Genomic DNA, 21,917 nt, shown 5'->3' with positions numbered 1-21,917 from the left:
TCAATATACATGAAAAAAGCTTAACTTTGAGAAAAATATGTACTGAAGTTACATTTCTAGAATCACTTTGTGTCACAATATTATAACAGTAAATGGAGTCTAAGATAAGATAAATGATGAAATAAAGATGCAGCTTATGATGTTAATAAGTTATGGATTAGGAATTCAGAGAAAAAATGGGATTTGAAAGGATACTCAGAACTAAACCCAGTTAATCTGACTTAATAGCATCGGTGAGCATAATTGACAATACATATTATCGAGTCTACAATACAGTCAACAGTTTTAAAGAGAAGTATATAAACTGGATAAGGGGAATGCCCTAAAGAATGATTATATCTATATCTGTATCTATCTATATCTGTATCATAAAATAGAAATTATTAACATCATCAACAGAAGAAAATATGGTGTGAGAAATAAAATTATTAAAGTAAAAATAAAATCTTTACATTGCCGAGAAAAAAGTAAATAGACTTACATATTACAGCACAGTGATTGTCAAATGTTTAACATTGAAATTTCTTTTTAAAGATTTATTCATTTCATTGCAGCCAGATATACACAGAGGAGGAGAGACAGAGAGGAAGATCTTCCGTCCGATGATTCACTCCCCAAGTGAGCCGCAACCAGCCGGTGAGCACCGATCCGAAGCTGGGAACCTGGAACCTCCTCCAGGTCTCCCACGCGGGTGCAGGGTCCCAATGCATTGGGCAGTCCTCGACTGCTTTCCCAGGCCACAAGCAGGGAGCTGGATGGGAAGTGGAGCTGCCTGGATTAGAACCAGCACCCATATGGGATCCCGGGGCTTTCAAGGGGAGGACTTTAGCTGCTAGGCCACGCCACCGGGCCCTTACCATTGAAATTTAAATAACCACTCACACATACACACCAGAATGCTTCAGAAAAGTCATGGGCAGAGTAGCCATTCAGTCTCATGTTCATAAATCTAAATCCCGCGTTGATGTACCCAGGTTTGAGTTCCATGTTTAACCCCTGACTCCAGTTTCCTGCTAATGGGGAGGAAGCAGTAATGGTTCGTATGAAACTTTACATGCACGCCAAAATCCTTATTTGGCCTTGGTTTTCATGGAGCACATCAGTAGATGAGATAAATTTACTTATTTCTCTTGAACGAATAAACCAAAACTTATCATATTTTAAAGATGTATTTATTTTGGAGGGAAAAGCAGATTTACAGAATCTTCCATCCACTAGCCATGATGAATCTAACTGAATCTGTCTGAAGCCAGGAAACAGAAGCTTCTTCTAGGTCTCCCATGAGAGTATGGAAGCACAAGGATCAGAGCCATCTTCTCTGCCTTCACAGGTCAGCAGCACAAAGCTGGAGCAGAAGTGGAGTAGCTGGAACACAAGTCGGCACCATATGGGACGTTGGTGCTTGCAACTGTAAGATTAGCCTGTTGAACCATTGATTGCATCACACCAAAAATTAACCCCTTTCTCTCTCTCTCTCACACTCTCTCTCTCTCTCTCTCTCACACACACACACACACACACACAAACCCTATAAATCTTTGCAGGAAAAAATTATCAGTATCATCTCATGCTTCTATTCACTGAGAACATTAGTCAATAGACAATATCCATGGCTTACTTGAAGTAAAATATTATGATTGTAAAACTCTATTTGGCGAATTAAACCTCCTCATCTAAAGACAACAAAATGGCACTCCCATATTTTTAAAGCTAAAAAAATCACTATATTTCTTTTCCCTAACACATGTTTGATGATCACTTTATAAACATGCCAGCAATAATTCTTTTAAATTAAATGATGAAAATACATTACATGAATGTAAAAATATAAACTCTGATAATGAAATGTGAAATATGCAAAAATGAAAGTTATTCAACCAATGTTCTAGTTCCCTATATGTTTGTTTATACAATATTTGTTAAACAATGCATAATAAAATAGACATTTTGTTTGTGGTTGTATTAGATACTCATGAAGCAAAAAAATGATTAAATGTATCCATTATAGCATAGTACTAATTAGCATACCAAGTGCCCTTGTGTAATAGTATTCTCTGATAAATAAGCCAAGGAGGAACTGATGCTTTGAATAAATTAACAAAATGCACAAGATTAGTGTTTTTGTTGTTTTATAGAGCTAGAGAGTAAGAAATAGATAAAAGAAATGAAATGGTACAGTAGTGGAGGTATAACAGGACTACAAAAGCCAACTGAAAAAACTCTCAATGACCAGTGTCAAGACAATTAAAAAAATAAAACTAGTACTACCTATTAAAAGGAAGTATTAAATATGTTGCATAAATATATCTGTTTGATATTTCTATTGAAGATCATTTAGCAAATGTATTAGTGTAGACATATTTCATCAATTTTTATTTTTCCTCTCATCTGTTCTTTTTACCTGTTTTCATGATAGTATCATGGGAGTTTTTGTAAGTGTAGCATAAAATTAAGTTATGAGGCCAATTAAATGGACAAACGAATTAAAAATATGAATGGCTTTGTATCATTCCGAAAAAAAGTAATTTCATTTATCATCTATTGCAGCACTCTCTATTATTCCTACAAAAGACTTTAATGCTGAATAATTCCTAGAATTCTGAAATGAGGAAAGACTATAACTACCTTCATAAATTACAATGCTAGATGTGATGTCCAATTGTTTGTCTTTTATTGTATTTGTCTTTCAGTCTTAACTTCAAAAAGGTTTTCAAGTAAGTGTTTGCATCAAACAATAAGGCTAGTACAACCACTGTGGAAATCAGTATGGAGAGTGCTTGGAGAATTGCAAATAAACCTGCCATATGACCCAGCTATCCCGCTCCAAGGAATATACCCAATAGAAGTGAAATCTGCATATGAGAAGGGGATCTGTAATCCTATATTTGCAACAGCACAATCTACAATAGCAAAGACATGGAAACAATCCAGATGTGTATCCAAAGAAGAGTGGTTAAAGAAACTGTGGTACATCTAGTCCATGGAATATTATTCAGTTATTAAGTAGAATGAAAATGTGCTATTTATAACTAGATGGTTCCAACTAGAGACCATTATGCTCAGTGAAATGAGTCAATCACAAATAAACAAATATCATATGTTCTCTCTTATATAAGGAAACAAGCATGGAAAGTCTAACTTCAATAATCCAATCCATACTGTCTGTTTCCTTTTTTGGCTGTGCCCTATATGTTTTGATGGTTTTTTTTATTTTAGTTTTGTTTATTCTAAATAATTTCTCTTGTCTAATTCATCTCTGGCTCATGGATTACACAGTGGCATAAGTTTTCCCAAGAGACTTTTGTGTTTCCTTTTTGTGACTCATGTGTTACTCAGTGATGCATTTTTTCATGGTGCTGTAATTTGCTGTTAATGTTGTCGTTGTGGCTGTTCTAACTCATATCAGTTGTTGACCTTGTTTCATGGCTTCTCAATTATGGAAATGTATAGTGATGGAGTACTTGGGTCTATCATATCAGATGTGGGGGTATAAAGAAACATGCATCCCTGCTTCCAGACAAAAGGTGAATTCCCAATGAAACTGTTGGAGATATGCAGACAATGGGATGCTGGACTGTCTGACATTGTCTGTACCAGCAATGTTAGGGTACACTTAAATAAGAGACTGATAGAATTATGATTCCTTATGAAAGACTACATCATTGTGTAAAATGGGGAAAATCTGTCAGGGGGTGGGATTTTGGGGGAGAAATCCCAGCCTAAACGAAATTGTACCACATAATTCAAAATCAAAAATAAAATTATATTTTAAAAAGAGTAAAACTAAATTTATGAGAATAATAATTTTCCTCTTCATATTTATTGATTTTTGGTTTGTTTATATGGTAAGATAAGAGTGAGCTTAATTTTTCTCTTGAAAATATTCATGGTATGTGTGTGTGATGTGTATGTGTGTGGTGGTACTTGTGCAATGAGCAGTAGTATGTTCTTCACGAATTTGCGTGTCATGCTTGCTCAGGAGCCATGTTAATCTTCCCTGTATCATTCCAATTTTAGTATATGTGCTGCCGAAGCGAGCACCGGTAGTATGTTCTTCATTTAAGACATTAAAGATGAGTTCATAGGATCTCAGAGAAGCTGATGTGACATTATTGATTAAAAATGCTTTCTATTTTATAATGACCTCTATATAATTTTTAACACTTAAACTCTTCCTCCAAGTTTTAGATCAGCTGTATAATAATCCTTAGTAACGTGTAAGTTTCTGTTTGCAATTCAATATTCCTAAACAAATAAAGGTTTCTGTTAGAACATTATATATTCTATTAATTGGAAGAAGTATATTAAAAAGAAGCAAGACAATGAAGTTTTCAAGTAGAATATCCACTTGTACATCAAATATCCTGTCCTAAAATTCTGTAGCACTAAATGAGGAGTAACTTGGAATTTTTAGTTAAATAAATAATTGTTATTCTTTAGAACACAGAGTCATTGGTGTTACAGTGATGCTCCTCTTCTACTGCTGTTTCATATCCCATTGAAGAGTAGGTACTCAGCCATATCTCCTGCCTTGCTACACTGTATGGATGGATTGTCTTTCCTCCAGGGCTGGACAATTTAATCTTTCATTTATCATAGCAAAACAACCTTACATATTTTTCAAGTAGATGAGCTTGCAAATGAAAATATCAGCAAGAAAGTTTTCTACATAGTTTGTGCGTAGGTCTTGACGAAATTTAATGATGTGGCTATACACTATGTCAAATTGTTGCACACATACTATAAAGAAAATTTACAACCACACCATAAAGAAAATTTTGCAATCTGTGATAGACAATCTGCAGCAAGACTTACAAATGCATTAGTATAATATTTACATTAGAAAGAAGACAAATAAATTACTTCAAATTTAATAACTGATTTTATCAACTATCATTCAACCAACTAATTGAAATAAAAATAATTTGAATACCCTGATGTTATTCTGTTTATGTACTGATTCTACAGAAATTATCACCTCTTAAAAGATTTATTTATTTATTTTTATTTGAAAGAACAGCTATAAATGGAAGGAGAGACATAGAGAAAGACCATCCATCTGCTGGTTCATCCTCCAAATGGCTGTAATGAGGATTGTTAGGGCAATCCAAACCCAGAGGGGAGGAGTCTCTTTAGGATCCACAGGGATGCAGAGGCCCAAGCTATAGACACGGATCTGTACTGGAAATAGAGTGTCTGGGACTTGAACTGCAGTCCGTATGGAATGCTGGTGGGTGCTGCAGGTGGAGACTTAGCTTACTACACCAGGGGATAATCCTGACCTTTATTGGAAGGTCAGACATACAGAAAGGAGGAGAGACAGAGAGGAAGCTCCTCCATCCACTGATTCACTCTCTAAGTGTTTACAAAGGCCAGAACTGAGCCAATCCAAATCCAGTGGTCCAGAAATTTCTCAGGTTCTCCCATGTGGGTGCAAGGTCCAAGGTTTTGGGTCATCCTCAACTGCTTTTCCAGGCCACAAGCAGGGAGCTGGATGGGAAGCAGGGCTGCAGGAATAGAACCTGTGTCCATATGGGATATCTGCATGTACAAGGGGAGGATTTCAGCCACTAGGCTATCACACCAGGCCCAGCCCAATATTCATATTTTTAAAATGTATTTGAGTGACAGAGTACCCAGCAGTCAGACAGAGAGCATCCAACCGTCCACTAGTTATCTCCCCAGGTCTCTACAACAATGCCAGGAGATGGGAACTCAATCCAGATCCCTTCAGGAATGGCATGCATGCAATTGCTTGAGACATCACTGCTGCCTCCAACATTTGAATGAGCTGGAGTGTTCATCTTTTTCTGTCTTCAAAGTGTGTAGGTTTTAAGTTAAGATATTTTTTAATTCAAATTCTTAATGTTATAAGGGTACATCTTAACAGTGATTTTTCTGAGTCCCCCAGGTTTTAATATGTTGTGTTTCCATTTTTAATTTTTAAATAAAGTTTTTATTTCCATTCTAATTTCCTAAATGGCCCATTAATCATTCAATAGCATGCTCTTTAGTTTGCAAGTGTTTGTGAGTGTTCTAAGGCTTTCTTTCTTAGTTTTCAGTTTCCTTTCTTTATAGTCTGGGAGGTTACATGGTATAATTTCAATCTTTTCAAATTTGCTGATACTTGATTTACGGTTACATGTATAGTCACTCCTAGAATACTCCCTATGGGTTGGTAAGAATAATGTGTATTCTGTAGCTGTTGAGCAAAGTGCATTGCAAGTACTCTTCATGTCCATTTGCTAGATTGCATGCTTCAACTTAGATATGTCTTTATTGATTTTTTTGTCTGAATGATTTGCACATTGATAAGCATGGGATGCTGAAATCACTCACCATTATAGTGTTAGCTTCTGTCTCACCCTTTAGGTCCAAGAGTATTTTCTTTCTTTCTTTTTTTAAGATTTGTTTTATGTTTATGGCAAAGTCAAATATACAGGGAAGAGGAGAGACAGAGACAAACATCTACTGGAAGCTCTCTCCCTTAATTTCATTCTTATTGAATTCCATTCCCTTAGTAATGTGTGTGTATGTGTATATATATATATATATATATATATATATATATATATATATATTCATTTATTCCATGCATTATTTTATTTTCTTTGTTTTTAAATTTATTTATTTATTATTGGAAAGTTAGATTTACAGACAGAAGGAAAATCAGAGAGAAAGATCCTCCATCTGCTGGTCCACTCCCCAAGTGACCACAATGGCCGGTGCTGCGCCACTCTGAAACCTGGATCCAGCAATGTCTTCCAGGTCTCTCATGCGGGCGCAGGATCCCAAGACTTTGGGGTGTCCTCGACTGCTTTCCCAGGCCACAAACAGGGAGCTGGATGGGAATTGGAGCTGCCGGGATTAGAACCAGTGCCTATATGGGATCCCAGCACTTTCAAGGCGAGGACTTTAGCTGCTAGGCCACCGCGCCCTGTCCCAAGAGTATTTTCTGTATATATCTGGGTGGTCTTGGGTGCATACATCTTATGAGCCCCACTTCCAGCCCACATACACGGTGATGGTGCTATTCTGTCTAGCCATGCGTGCCCCAATCCTGGTTTTCATGCTCTTCAGTGGGAGTGCTAACCCAAGAGGGCGGTGCCCACTATTTCCCTACTAGACCCACTCCTGCTACTGGATCATGCACTTTCCAAGTGGCTTTGTAGTTTAACTTGACAGAATTAGCCTCCAGTTCCAGCATCTGCCAGCTGATGCTGCAGCAAATCCCAAACAAGCAACACCCATGCTTGCACCAGTAGGAACAGTGATCCCAGCATTTTCCCTGATCTAGTTCACATGAGTCCTACAGGTATTGTAGCCCTTCCGGGTCTGGTCTTCACCAATCCCAAATCACGCTCTCCAGTGGGAGTGGTGGTGCAGCAGGAGAACATTCTACATTCACCCTACCAGCTTTGCCCCCCAGACCCCGTTTCTTGCATGTGCTGGTTAGATGCTACGACCCAGTCTGAAATGGCCTGCCTCGCCTCAGCATTTACCAGTGGATGCTGTAGCCTTGCTTGGCCTGACCCATCCTCAGTTCCAGCTCACACTGGTGGGGCTTACAGCCTAGCCAGCCCAGCTGGCACCCAGTCCCAGCCATAAGGTGTACTGGAATGTGAAACTGACCCAACCCACTGGTTCTTCCTGGTCTGCCCCCAAACTGAGTGAAATGTATGCGAGTGGGTGCCACTCCTGGCCTGGTCTGGGCTGCTCCCAACTGTGTTTTTATTTTTTAAGATTTATTTTATTTTTGTTGGAAAGTCAGATATACAGAGAAGAGGAGAGACAGGAAGATCTTCTGTTTGATAATTCACTCTCCAAGTGACCACAACAGCCGGTGCTGTGCCGATCTGAAGCCAGGAGCCAGGAATTTCCTCCAGATCTCTCATGGGGTTGCAGGGTCCTATGGCTTTGGGCCATCCTCAACTGCTTTCCCAGGCCACAAGCAGGGAGCTGGATGGGAAGTGGAGCTGCCAGGATTAGAACCAGCACCCACATGGGATCCAGGCTTATTCAAAGCGAGGACTTTAGCTGTTAGGCCACACTGCCGGGCCCCCAATTGTGTTTTTTTGCGCTCACCTATGGGGACTGTTTCTTGACAGAGGAGTTTCCCGAGTTACTCTATCAAAATCTCTCCCAGTGTCAGATCTCGTGCACATGGGTCAGTCCTACTTAGTCCAGCTCTTGTCCTGGTACGAACAGTGGCCTTTCCTGACTGGCCTTCAACCCAATGTGGTTCTTACTGTTGGATGTTTCAGCCAAACCAAGGCTGGTCCACACCCAGACATATATTATGCCATATGTCAACCAGATAGATTGAAATGGCACTGGAAATTTTACATACATATATATATATGTATGTATTCATTGATATAAATGTATGCATACATATATATGCATGTATTCATTTATTCCATACATTGATTCTCTTATTTTCTTTGTTTTTAAATATTTATTTATTTATTATTGGACAGTTAGATTTACAGAGGGAAGGGAAATCAGACAGAAAGTTCCTCCATCTGCTGGTTCACTCCCCAAGTCACTGCAATGTCTGAATCTAGCTGATCCAAAATCAGGAGCCAGGTGCTTCTTCTGGGTCTCCCACTTGGGTGTAGGGTCCCAAGGCTATGGGCCATCCTCTACAGCTTCCTGGGCTACAAGCAGGGAGCTGAAGAGAAGTAGAGCAGTTGGAACATGAAACATGTGCATATGGGATCCTGGAGCAAGGTGAGGACTTCAGCCACTAGGCTATCATACCTGGCTGATTCCCTAATTTTTTAAATCTACACGCTCTTGCATCTCATTGGATTATTTTACAATCATTATCTTATATTCTACATTTGTCAGTTAATAATTTACCATCAGTTCAACCCTTAGCCTGGAAGAGCACTGTGATTCATTTGGAGCTACCATGCTACCTTGCTCCTGCGTATCTCCTGTGTCCTTATGCTGATGTCTGCCCATCTGGTGTACTCATCCCTTCTTTATGGAGTAAGTTTTATAGTGAAAGTTTACAGTTTAGCTGGAATTCATGATATCACTTAGCTTGTTGTTTTGGTTTGGGTTCTACGTTATCCCAGGTGTGTAATCTCACCAGTGATCTCCTTTGTCCTCATAAATGTCAGCCATTTCTGTGACACAGAATATGGATATGTTGGTGCAGTTTGTATGGGATGGAATTCTGGCCTGGAGAACAATGTTTCCTTTTGTGTGTATCTTTCTTCCATGGAGAGTTCAGTGTCAGTTTCCTTGGTGAAAACATGGCCAGGAACTTTTTCTCATTGCTAAAGAAGACAAGGATTGATGTTCCCTGTTCTGCTAGCAGGTCCTAGTGACACCAGGGCTTACAACAACAACTGCTGTAGCTCTACAATTATGGAGTACAGAAGGACCCTTCCTCCTATCCTGTTAAAAGTGACTAACAACTGCTGGAGTTTATAACGCAGGCCAGCCCTAATTCTAGGGCTAGGAATGCAAAGTGAGCCCTGTTCTAGGGTGCCTACCAGGTACATAGGTTATTTTACTCTGGAGAATATGAGACAAGATGTCAACCAGATAGATTGAAGTGGCACTGGACATTTTAGAACAAATCATTAGATAGTTCTGCTGTTACAAAGTGTAGTGAAGTCATCATCCAAATCTCCCATGGTGGCAGCAAATTTTTAATGGCCTGATTTTGGTGTTAACTTCAAAAATATGTCAAGCAAATATATAAAAAGTACAGGGCCCGGCGGCGTGGCCTAGCGGCTAAAGTCCTCGCCCTGAACGCGCCGGGATCCCATACGGGCGCCGGTTCTAATCCCGGCAGCTCCACTTCCCATCCAGCTCCCTGCTTGTGGCCTGGGAAAGCAGTTGAGGACGGCCCAAAGCTTTGGACCCTGCACCCGCGTGGGAGACCTGGAGGAGGTTCCAGGTCCCCGGCATCGGTTTGGCGTGCACCGGCCCGTTGCGGCTCACTTGGGGAGTGAATCATCGGACGGAAGATCTTCCTCTCTGTCTCTCCTCCTCTCTGTATATCCGGCTTTTCAGTAATAAAATCTTTAAAAAAAAAAAAAGTACAAAATTCTTCATCATTTCAGCCTTCTACAAATGTCACTTTACCATGTTTCTTTTTTTAAAAGATCTTTATTTTATTCATGTTTTTATTGGAAAGTCAGATATACAGAGAGAAGGAGAGACAGAGAGAAAGACCTTCCGTTCATTGATTCACTCACCAAGCTGCCACAATGGCCGGAGCTGTACCATTCCAAAGCCAGGAGCCAAGAGTTTCTTCAGGGTTTCCCATGCAGGTGCAAGGTCCCAAGGCTTTGGGCTGTACTCAACTGCTTTCTCAGGCTACCATCAGGAAGCTGAGTGGGAAGTGGGACCACCAGCATGAGAACCAGTGAGCATATGGGACCCCGGCTCATGCAAGGCAAGGACTAGGGTACCGCACCAGGTCCTTTCCCAGGTTTCTATGTTTCAGCAAATTAATAATTATTTAAAGAAAAAATTTGAGGCTAATCACTGATTTCATTTTAATTTCAAGCATAATATATGCATTTACTGGCACTCCTGTTACATTTAACTGAATTATACTAATCCATCAATTTCGTTACATTGCCACAACCATCAAGCTAGTTTTAAGTCCTTTACCTCTCTTACTTAAATTTCCTGAGTCATTTCTTTTCCAGTAATTCTGTTTCTAGGTTTCTCAGTGACAAACCCATTCTTTATTGTGGAACCAAATGAGCTTTAACATAAAATAATCAGGTAATTTACTCCTCACTATGCTTAAGTTGTAACAATTATCAGGCCCAGAGCTGCAGCCCAGTGGGCAGACGCTGTTTAGGGTTTTGGCATCTTGTATGTGTGGTGATTGGTATCTCAACGTCTCCACTTCTGATCCAGCTCTCCTAATGGTTTGGGGAAAGCAAAGAAAAATGTTTCCAGTGTTTTGATAGCTGGCACTCATGGTAGACCCAAAGGAAGCTCCTGGCTCCTGAATTTGGCCAGGCCAAGGCATCAATCTGGAGAGTGAACCAGTGAATGGATACTCTCTCTCTCTCTCTCTGCACTTTTCCTTCTCTGTTTCTCTTAATCTCTCTCTTTCTGACTTTAAACACACACACACACAAAAAAAAACTTTGAAAAAGTGGCAACATTGCCCTTGCTGTTCATTACCTATTTAGTTCTCTAGTCTCAGATACTATACAGTGTAAATACACTAATATGTATATGCAGTCACATATTAACTCATCATCTAACTTTCATAAATGTATAACATATGAATCCTGCTAGTAAATATAATCTCCATACTATCAAGCCTTCCTTCTCTAATTTTTAAAACTCATTTGAAGAAAGAGAATGAATAAATAACATCAACTTATTAACTACCCAAATGCTTGCAAGAGACAGTATTAGGTCAGTTTGAAGCCAGCAGCTTTTAATTCAGTCTTGGTCTTCTGCATAGGTAGTACTTGAGCCATTACCTAAGGCATTGCGGAATATGCCTTTTCAGGAAGGTGGAATCAGATGTAGAATGAGGACTCAAATGTTAGGCACATTAATACGAAATGTGAGCAGCTTGAGGGTGTATCTTTTCATTTGAAATATTTCTTCATTAATAAACAAATCAACAATGTCAAGAAAAACGTCTTGCCATAAATATATACTTAATAAATGTAAGTTTAGTGAATGAATAGGTAAGTGTGCAGCAACGATTTTGCTTTTATTTCTTATTTCTCTTAGGATGCATTCTTCAATCCTAATTCAGTAATGCAACACTTCATATGTTTTCATTTAATTGGTTTTTATAGCGCTTGCCTACTTTATGGATAAATGCTGATCTTTTAATTTTGTGTTTATTAAATTTAACTTTTTATTTTGTACAGCAATTAATTCTTAGAATATAATGTGCATTTAAAATGGTCTGAAAAAATAAAATATTAAGCTAAAAATTAAGTGCTGGGTATTTTAAAGACTTGTGGTTATCTCATGATAAGAAAAATTCTTTAACAGCTTGGAAACATGACACAAAACTGTGAAATATTTTGTGACTTTTAATACAAAATAGCAAATAGCTCAACCATTGTGAGTTTGGAGGTTCAGATATTTTAATTGTTTTATGTGGCATGTGATGTTGTGCATGATGTATAGCAAAATGTTATAGCTATATTAACAAGTTTTTTACAATCATGAAAAATTCTAAATGTTTTTCATATACATGCTTTTTTAAATGCAGCAAATAACTTTATAAATATTAATTTTATTTTTATAGAAAAAGAAGACCTATATTAAGTGATCCAAGAAATAAAATTTTCCTGAAAACAAAAGTTACAAAATATACAAAGTCTCTTTGGTCATGCATATGTTAAAATAGTTGTAGTAATGCTATATGTAGTAAAATGGAGAAATTAAGCCAGTTGCATTATAATTTGTTTACACTCTGCCTGATCCATCATCATCTTGATTAAAATAAGATTTGGATAAGATAGATAGATAGATAGATAGATAGATAGATAGATAGATAGAGATAAATAATTAAATTTTAGGACAGGCACTAAGAAATTTGAAATTATATGAAAGTACCTTAAAAAGTTCACATAAAAACAGTACTAAAAAATTTAATTTGTAGGCAAAAAGCAAACATAATTTTTACCCAATGTGCAGTTTCTCAAAACAGTAGAATGTCATATTTGTATATATACATATGATACATACATATTACATATATATGTAGTCATACAAATGTGTATATATAGCTATACATATATATATGTGCATGTCCCACATGTATATACATAGAGAATATACATACAAATTTATGTGTATCTATGTGAGCTTTTCTATATATATTGTGTGTTCTATGAATGTATTTAGGAAGGAGGGAGAATGGAATCAGGAATGGGAGTTGGACTGTCAAAAGATTTTTCTGCATTTCTTGATATTCTAACATGACATTTCTTTGGTTGTTTAAAACACAGATTTTCTTAAAGACTCTTTTTGAAGATTCCTGGAAAGTTTACTGAAGTAAAAATAAGCCATGATGTGAAATGTCGATTGGTGTCTCAGGGGTGCTATTCACCACCCTCTGATTTTAGATTTCCATCACTATTATGTAAGGATGGAATCTCCAGATGAGCAAAAATAACCAGTCTCAGATTTATTATTATACTTATCTTAGAATTAATTCTCTGCATACAATTTTCAGCGTATATCCGAAAGTATGACAGGTACTAACGGGTCCAACTTACCATACACCAGAGAATCTTTTAGTGAACAAATGGCCAATTCTGTAAGCAAATGGTTTTTGTGTCTGGATCCACCATTTTCTGAAGCTGATCTTAGACAAAATATCTTGTCTAGTGATGAGATTTTTCACAGGAATATAAATGGAAATAATATTAATCATCTTCTGGGATTGTTGTGATAATTAAATTAATCCATTAACCTGTATTACTTAGGCTCTTGGGCAATAAAGAAATATGAGCCATGATCCCTACCTCCAGTTTTCTGTTTTAAGTGAATGTAGACTTGTTTCCTAAGGTTGTTTGTATTATTCACTATAAGTTGATCAAGTGCAGAAGCAATTCTCCAATGGTGATGATCATTTTCTTTAACACTGTCAGGAATAAAAGAATCTGTCTAAGTTTTATCATAATAAAACTTAAAACTAGCTCTTTTGTGAGTTGAAATTTGTAAATTTAGGACAAATGAAAATGCATATTAATTTGTAAATTTGTATAATACCATATATATTAGTATAGAACATTGAAATAACTACATCATTCTTCAGCATAACTGAATAGTATGCACTTGTATGCTATTCCAGTAACTTGGCAATTGCTTTACCATTTCACCACCACTTATTATCACCTTTCCTTTTTTATTTTAAATTTTAATTGTTACTAGTTTCCATGATACAGTTTTTGTATGTATAAAGATTCTTCCCTATTATCCCCCTCCAATTATTTTTCCTCATATTATCATGATAATACTTTTTAAGTAATATTTACAGATTTAACATTCTGCTATTTAAGTGCATTATGGCATTGAAGTTATAGACTAAAGTAGACGATGTGATATCATATTGTCGAGGTATATTTAACTGATTCTTTAAGAGCCCTCCTTTTATTCATGAGTAGAGATGTGCACTGCAATGCAAATGTTTCTCTACGGTACAGAAACAGCAGAATTCTGCTGTAGTCCAGATCCACCATAGCAGGAATTAATTAATGCGGTCCTATCACATTTTTTGGTTCTCCCTTCTTCCAGGTTTTCTAAACTGACTTTTCCCTTACTCTGCTGCTCATGCTAGGTTTCTGTTCTTTATCTTATTCAGTTATGCACAGCATTGTAAGGGATAGATAAAGGCAAATTTGGAGATTTTCCAGGTTGGAATCAGACATTCAAAGTCAGGATAGCGTTAGCCTGTTCTTCAAAGGGAGATATAAAGAGTAGAAATTCACAGTGAGCTCCCCATTACTCTTTCCAGAGGTTTGACAATTGCTGTAACAAGGTTAACGCCAGCTGAGGAAGAAAAATCAAAAGAGTGAAATACATAATAAAAAAGGCATTAAACTGATTCTTGAAGAATGTCCATATTATTGGTACAGATTTTCTATCCTGAGATATTTCAAAATGCTCTGATTTTATAAAAGTGAACGATTTCATATTCCAAGTCCCAACCTGAGCTGGAGCTGAAGATTTAGGAGATTAGATAGCTTTGGAGGAGCAGCATCATAAGAGGAAGATAGAAAAACAATAGAGAAAACCATACTAACTACGAAAAGTAGCTTTCAAGAGCAAATTGAACTTAGATAAAATTACTCTAGATGCTGTAGATAATACAAGGGCAATGAAAGAAATAATTCAACTTCTCTATACCAAAGTCTAAGTTCTCATATTTTTTACAGGTTAGTATTAATATTTTATGAGGTCTTGTTGATCTAAGTATTTAAACTTGAATATTATATCAGTGTTATTACTCTGAATATTTGTCAAAGAAATACAAGGTTCACATAAAATGATGGAAAAAAATTCCCAGGTCTAGAACTAGAAAGTTGAGGTTCCGTTTTGGTTGTCCATCTAGCATCTGTATGATTACAAGTTGGTCACTTAAAAAATCCTCAGAAGTCATTTCTCAACTCTAGCAGTGGTTCACAGACACTAATCAGTGGCAAAAGAGTTATTTATAACTCAACCAGGGAAAATAATATAATTTTCTTGAATTGAAATTATCAGCTTAGTCTGGGTCTCACCAACAAGTGTGTATGTGTGTGTGTATATATATATATATTTGAAACAGGATCTGTAGCTATTAAACTTCCAGTGGTAGTTCAGTGACAGTCATCAAACATTATTAGCGAAGTTTGTTTGGATTTGTATTAAGCATAATATTGAAACAGCAAATAATCTATCATATATAATACAGCAAATGCACATTTAATTCAAATTTTCCATCTGCAGATTAAATAAAAAGGTTCTTATCCAAATTGTCAGTCAGGATTTAGTCATGTTGTAGTATTAAACCTAGGAACTATTTAAATCCATTCTCTTACTCTTAATAAAAATATTCTTAATACATTGTGGAAATTAAAGACATGTTTATGAGGTGAAATACGTTGGGACTTTTTAAATTAATGTATTTTAAGATTATTTACTTTATTGGAAAGTCAGATTTAAACAGAAAGAGAGAAAGAGAAGATTTTCCATTCACTGGTTCATTCCCCAAGTGTCAACAATGGCTGAGACTGAGTTAATCTGCAACCAGGAGTCTTCTCAGGGTTTCCAACGTGCTTGCAGAGTCCCAAGGCTTTGGGCCACCTCACCTGCTTTCCTAGGCCACAAGCAGGGAGCTGAATGGGAAGTGGAGTGCCCAAGATGCAAACTGGTGCCCATATGGGATCCCTGTGCATGCAAAGGGAGGATTTAGCCACTGGACCATCACACTGGGCCAAAATGCACTATTGCTAGGAATCCAGTCAAATTAGTCACAAGCTCTTGTTGTGGCAGATAGGTGTAAATGATTCCTTATAATGGAATAATTATTTTCACTTTATTGTCTCTTCCTAAATACTAATGGTTGGAATGTCTCCATTTGAAAATGTCATAACTACATACAATAATAATCATTATTTCTGTGACTTTGGTAAACACATATAGTCGATGAAACCTCTACCTTCATGTCTGGTAAATGCTCAGACTTTAGGCTTTTCTTATGAAAACATCCAAATATACAGAAGTAAAATGTAAGATGTGAAGTAAGCTCAATGTGTCTACTCAGCAGCTTTTAAATACTCAAGTTTTTCAAGCACTGTTGTGACCAAAATAAAGATTTGTGATATAGGAAAAAAAATAAGGTCTTATAAAATGCAGGATTCAATAGTTATTTAATGAGTGAAACTTTTGGTGTGAATTAAGTAACAGAATTCTAAACGTTAGTTTCTTGGAAATATATTTCTCTTATTTAATTACTAGGCAATGTTACATAAGTTATTATAATTAAAGGGCTTAGAGCATTGTCAACAATACAACATCTCATTAATAGTGGTAAATTAAATGGTGATGTGAATAACAGAACAATCGAAATGTGAACTCCCTAACAAACTGTACTCCCCGAAAGCCTCTTAAATATTTACAGAAACTCTTCTTTATGTTTAATTTCTTAAATAAAGTGCCATTTTAAAGGCACTGATCCTTAACTCCTTTGCATTTCCATGCTGTTAGTCACATCAATTTTCAGGACTATCCTACAGGGAGTGGGACACAAATCTATAGACCAATGATTTACTTTTAGCAATAGAATCTAAGAAATATGATTTACACAGTGTCATGGAAAACACTTGCACAATTTTGCTTGTTTGAAGGCATACCCATGCCAATCTCAAGAAAAAGAAGTGTTTGAGTTATCCACAGGTCCCAGGAGGCTAAAAACAAAACAAACAAACAAATAAACAAACACACACCAGGGAACCATCTCCAGCTGACTTAGAATACACAAGTTAGTGAACTTGAGCTCTTCAAAGTGATTTACCTTCAATAGCTCTTATGAGCTAGCAATGAGTCGCTGCACAGAGTCATGAGAAATAATAAACGGACATCTTAAAGCGCCACATACATTGGGGGCAGTTCTTTAAACAGTTCTTAACCAACTGATCAAATTCTCACCAATTTTCTGATCAAACATAGGCAAAATATTATATGTTTGTTAATGACCTAGAGAGTTTGAAAATATTAGAAAAGTTTCTATCTACACTTTTGTCAAAATTTTACCTACACAAAATGAGCATTGCTAGTGCTAATAACCTTGTCATGATATGTAAATTAACTGTTGCAAACTGGGAAAACCTATTAAGAAAATTCTTTCCAATTGTCTTTCACTTCCTGTATTCCAACCCTCTTTCTTTCTTGAAGCCAGTTATAGAAGATTAGAACTCTTCTTTTCAAAGGTTGGTGAGAGGTGTTAGAAACTCTCACAAAGAAAACCATAAATACCATTTTCCCCTTTTCCTTGATGGCTTTCATTCCAGAGGTACCGTTCAATTGACATAGTTGAAAGTATTGGTACAGAGACCAAGAAGCTGATCTGATGGACCTTGCCCTTTGTCATTTGTCCAATCACTTTTTTTTTTAAAGATTTTATTATTATTGGAAAGCCGGATATACAGAGAGGAAGATCTTCCATCCGATGTTTCACTCCCCAAGTGAGCCGCAACGGCCAGTGCTGCGCTGATCCGAAACCGGGAACCAGGAACCTCTTCCGGGTCTCCCACGCGGATGCAGGGTCCCAATGCATTGGGCCGTCCTCGACTGCTTTCCCAGGCCACAAGCAGGGAGCTGGATGGGAAGTGGAGTTTCCGGGATTAGAACCGGTGCCCATATGGGATCCTGGGGCTTTCAAGGCGAGGACTTCAATTGCTAGGCCACTGTGCCGGGCCCTGTCCAATCACTTTTCAACATGACCGTTTATGCTTCTTGACAGCTAAGCATAAAAACAAACACATTTTTGCTATGTTTTTACATATTCATTTTATAAAAGTATTCCTGTATAATATTTGTAAAATTTTGATTAAAATAGTTGTTGTACCTTCTTCTTGTTTAGATACCAGGCCAAAACATAGGTCTTCCATATGTTTACCACTATCTTTACAAGGCATTCAGCCAGTTCAGAGCTTGGGAGCTTTGATAAGGTTTATATAACCAGTACACTGATATTTATGTAACTGTAGCAGATTATATATAAGATGACGTACAGAATAAGGGTAATATTTCAGTCTTCTTAGTTTTTCCCAAATGTTTTCATCTCTGTGTCCCTTCAGTTTCAAGATCAGTTCTCATTTCTCCAGCTCTAATTGTGTAAAGAGATAATTAAAACCTGTACAGTTTGTTTTCATGTACAGTGCTCTGCACCCTGTAAATTCCATGCAATGCTCAATCCTAACACATGCAGCATAAATTTACAAATGACACCCTTGTTAGACTAATCCAGACAAATGTCAGATTATATAGCTCCACGCTGCTCAGAAAGTCGAGATGGGAACAGAATCATGAATGAGGTACATGATCTAAATTACTAAATTGTAGAGAATATTCATGGATGTTTTCTGTTCCTATGAAAAATTTTTAGTGGCTCAAATATTTTTGAAATCTATGCATAACCTTTTTTTTTTTCAGAATGTCTCTTTTTGTAGAGGTTGTGCATGAGAGAAATGTGAAGAAAATTGTCATTAATGATTGTGCGATGTAAATTAGATTTTCTCTTGTTGGTTGAAAGTTTACAAAGTTATATAATGGAAATTGCAATCATTATATGTACATATTCTGGGATTGGTGATCTATGGAGTTGTTAAAACAACGCTTGGGATGCCTGTACTTCAATAGGAGTGCTAGACTTGGAGTGCCAACTTTGCCTCTGACCCCAGATACATGCTAATGTGCACCCGGGAGGCTTCAGACAGTATGTGGTTCTCTGCTAACACCTGGGACACCTGGTTTTCATTCCATGCTCTGTACCTGGCTCAGTCCTTAATTCTGCAGGTATCTGGAGCATGAGCCAGCATATAGAATAACTCTTTCTGTATTACTCTGATCTTGTTTTACTTTCAAATAAACAAAAATGATAAATAAATATTCATGCATATAAATGTGTGTAGATATATATATATTCATCTCATGTGTTCACAATATATGAACAATTAAATAGACATGTAGTATCCACTATGACCGTACTTCAAAAAGTTTCATGAACTATGAACCTGAAAAAAATTATTTTGGCACAAAATATTAAATATGCATTGTTTTTCATAAAATGAATTTTCCATAATATCCCTCATATACATGAGAATCATAAATTGTTAATGCCAAAAATAAATTTATGTTTAATTCCATTTTTCATGAACCTTTGGTCTTTTGTCCATTTCTTAATTGGACTGTTTTTATGATATCAAACTATATGAGTTCTTTTCAAATTTTGAAAATGAGCATTTTAGTACATATATAGTTTGCAAAATTTCCTCAAAGCATTTTTGATTTAGTGATTACTAATATGTTACCAAAATTTATATTTAGTTTGTCTTAGTCCCACTTATTTATTTTTGCTTTTGTAGCCTTATTTTTTGACTTGATATCCAAAACTTTACTCTGCTGGTATATTTTGGGGAGCTTTTCCCCTTTGTTCTCTGCATTTTTGGTTTCTGATATCATGTTAAGGTTCTTACTCATTTGAGCAGACTTCTCTAGTTTTAGTAAAGAAACATCCAACTTTGATTTATTTGAATGCGGATATAATATCCTCATGAAGCCCTCGTGGTGTTTTTGTTATAAACTCTGTTGGGATATATTTCAGAGCTCACTACCATGAGATAAGCAAAACTAAAGATAGTCAGTGACCGAGTAAAAATCAAGTGATTATCATGGAAAAGTTTGAATGAAATTGAGAAATATAGGTCAAAAAATGGCAAATGGCAAATATGTAAATGAATAAGTTTAAATGAACAACCAATTTCTAAAATGACAGGACCAAATTATCAACTATTCATATTAACCCTGACTATAAATGGCTTAAACCCATCAACCGAACATCTTAGATTAGTAGACGGGACACACATCTCACCAACAAAGACCACCAAAATCTAAATTTTATGGACTTTGATGTTTTTAGTTTTATTTTCATTTCTTCAAAACAGTTTTTTCTCAAATTCTCAAGAACATAATCTAAAACATTAAACTTCAATTTTAATCTTATAAAAAATAAAACCTACACAGATGTATCTATTAATATGTTAGACCAAACATCTGGGCACTATGGACCAGTATATGTGGTGCATTAAACTAATATGCAATAGCAGATATTAACTTCGACTAAAAAGTGCCTCATATATCTCCTAGTAATTAGACAATGTATACAGATGACCAAAGTGTTGTCAAGGAAAGTTCTTTATTGAGAACTGAAAATATTAGAATGTTTTTAATGTCACATCTTCTGAATTTACAAACTATGAAGATTTCTTAAAATCTAGGATCTCTTTCCACACACCACAGACTGAAATCAACCTTTACATGTTTATGGAAACATAAAGATATGGACCCAGCAAGATAGCGTAGTGGTTTAAGTCCTTGCCTTGCACGCGCCGGAATCCCATATGGTCGCCGGTTCTAATCCTGGCTGCCCTGCTTCCCATTCAGCTCCCTGCTTGTGGCCTGGGAAAGCAGACGAAGATGGTCCAAAGCCTTGGGACCCTGCACCCTCATGGGAAACCTGGAGGGGTCTCCTGGCTTCGGATTGGTGCAGCACCAGCTGTTGTGGCCACATGGGGAGTGAATCATCAGACATAAGATCTTCCTCTGTGACTCTCCTTCTCTCTGTATATCTGCCTTTCCAATAAGAAATAAATAAATCTTTAAAAATACATTAAAATATGTAAATGCTTTAGACTTGTGTTTCATTTCTTCCACAGAAAGACCTTTAAATGAGGTCCTGACTTGTACCATTATTGCCTTCTTAGTAAAGACATAGTAGAGCTAAAATTCAGAAACTAACGTGCATATACAGATACTATAGAATAAAAAATACAAGCTGTTGATATCTTCCCATACCCACATATCATAACAAAGTGAAATAAAATAATATTGTTATTCAGTCCTGCACTGTTCAATATTACGACATCAGATCTATCTTTTGCCTATGTTTGTATACACAAGAATACCATGGATCCTTTCTGTTAAAACTACTCTATATTATGTGATTATTTTGTATTTTAAAAAGTTGGGATTTATATTAAAGAATAACACAATTCTTTTATTTTATTTATTTATTTTTTAATTTTTATTTCTTTAAAACATCTGCCTATTATTCCTTGGAAGAACCTAAGCAATCTGTTCTGTCAAGAAAAACAGCATGGAGGGAACTGTTGATTATGTTAGCACGGGGCCAAAGCAGCTTAGGTGTAACAGCAGCAAGCATTGCTGCATGCAGAGTTTGAGAATTAAAAAACAATGCTCTGACTGTGTCTGATGATTTAGGACATAATAGGCAAGAATTTGCCAGTCATTAAAAATAGGGTTGGTGAAGTACTGCATCATTCCAAAACCATCACACAAAGGATTAAAAGAAACAAAGTTTAAAAGGTGAGTTATCAGCTATTTGAAATTATACTAGCAATAAAAACGTGAACACTCCTCTGGTACTATTATTATTCTAACAAGTATTAGATACGTTATCATATTTGATTCTCAAAATAACTGTATTATATAGAGAAAACAAAAGTCTCTGCTTAAAGACTCCTCTTTTGCCAAAGGATTCCTTGCTACCATTTGCATATGTTAAAAGCTACTTTATCCTTACTTAGTCACTAGAATATAAAGGATGTTTCACAACTGATGGTGTTTCAAGAAAACTGGTTAAGTATAGTAAGACAGAGATTTTGTAC

General features: G+C 36.5%; 1 long non-coding RNA gene and 1 other non-coding gene across 2 annotated transcripts in view; both read right to left on the bottom strand.

Annotated features, from left to right (window-relative positions):
* LOC131479574 (uncharacterized) overlaps positions 1 to 21,917 on the bottom strand; it is a 135,153-nt gene that overhangs the window by 13,594 nt on the left and 99,642 nt on the right. The window lies entirely within an intron of this gene.
* Positions 3,935 to 4,041, bottom strand: LOC118758675 (U6 spliceosomal RNA). Its single transcript, XR_004995775.2, has one exon. It is a non-coding gene; the product is annotated as a U6 spliceosomal RNA (small nuclear RNA).

This window comes from Ochotona princeps, chromosome 2 (assembly GCF_030435755.1).
Source record: "Ochotona princeps isolate mOchPri1 chromosome 2, mOchPri1.hap1, whole genome shotgun sequence".
In the NCBI taxonomy this organism is placed as follows: domain Eukaryota; kingdom Metazoa; phylum Chordata; class Mammalia; order Lagomorpha; family Ochotonidae; genus Ochotona; species Ochotona princeps.
Note: the sequence above shows the minus strand (reverse complement) of the source record. Positions and strands in the feature narration are given on the sequence as shown.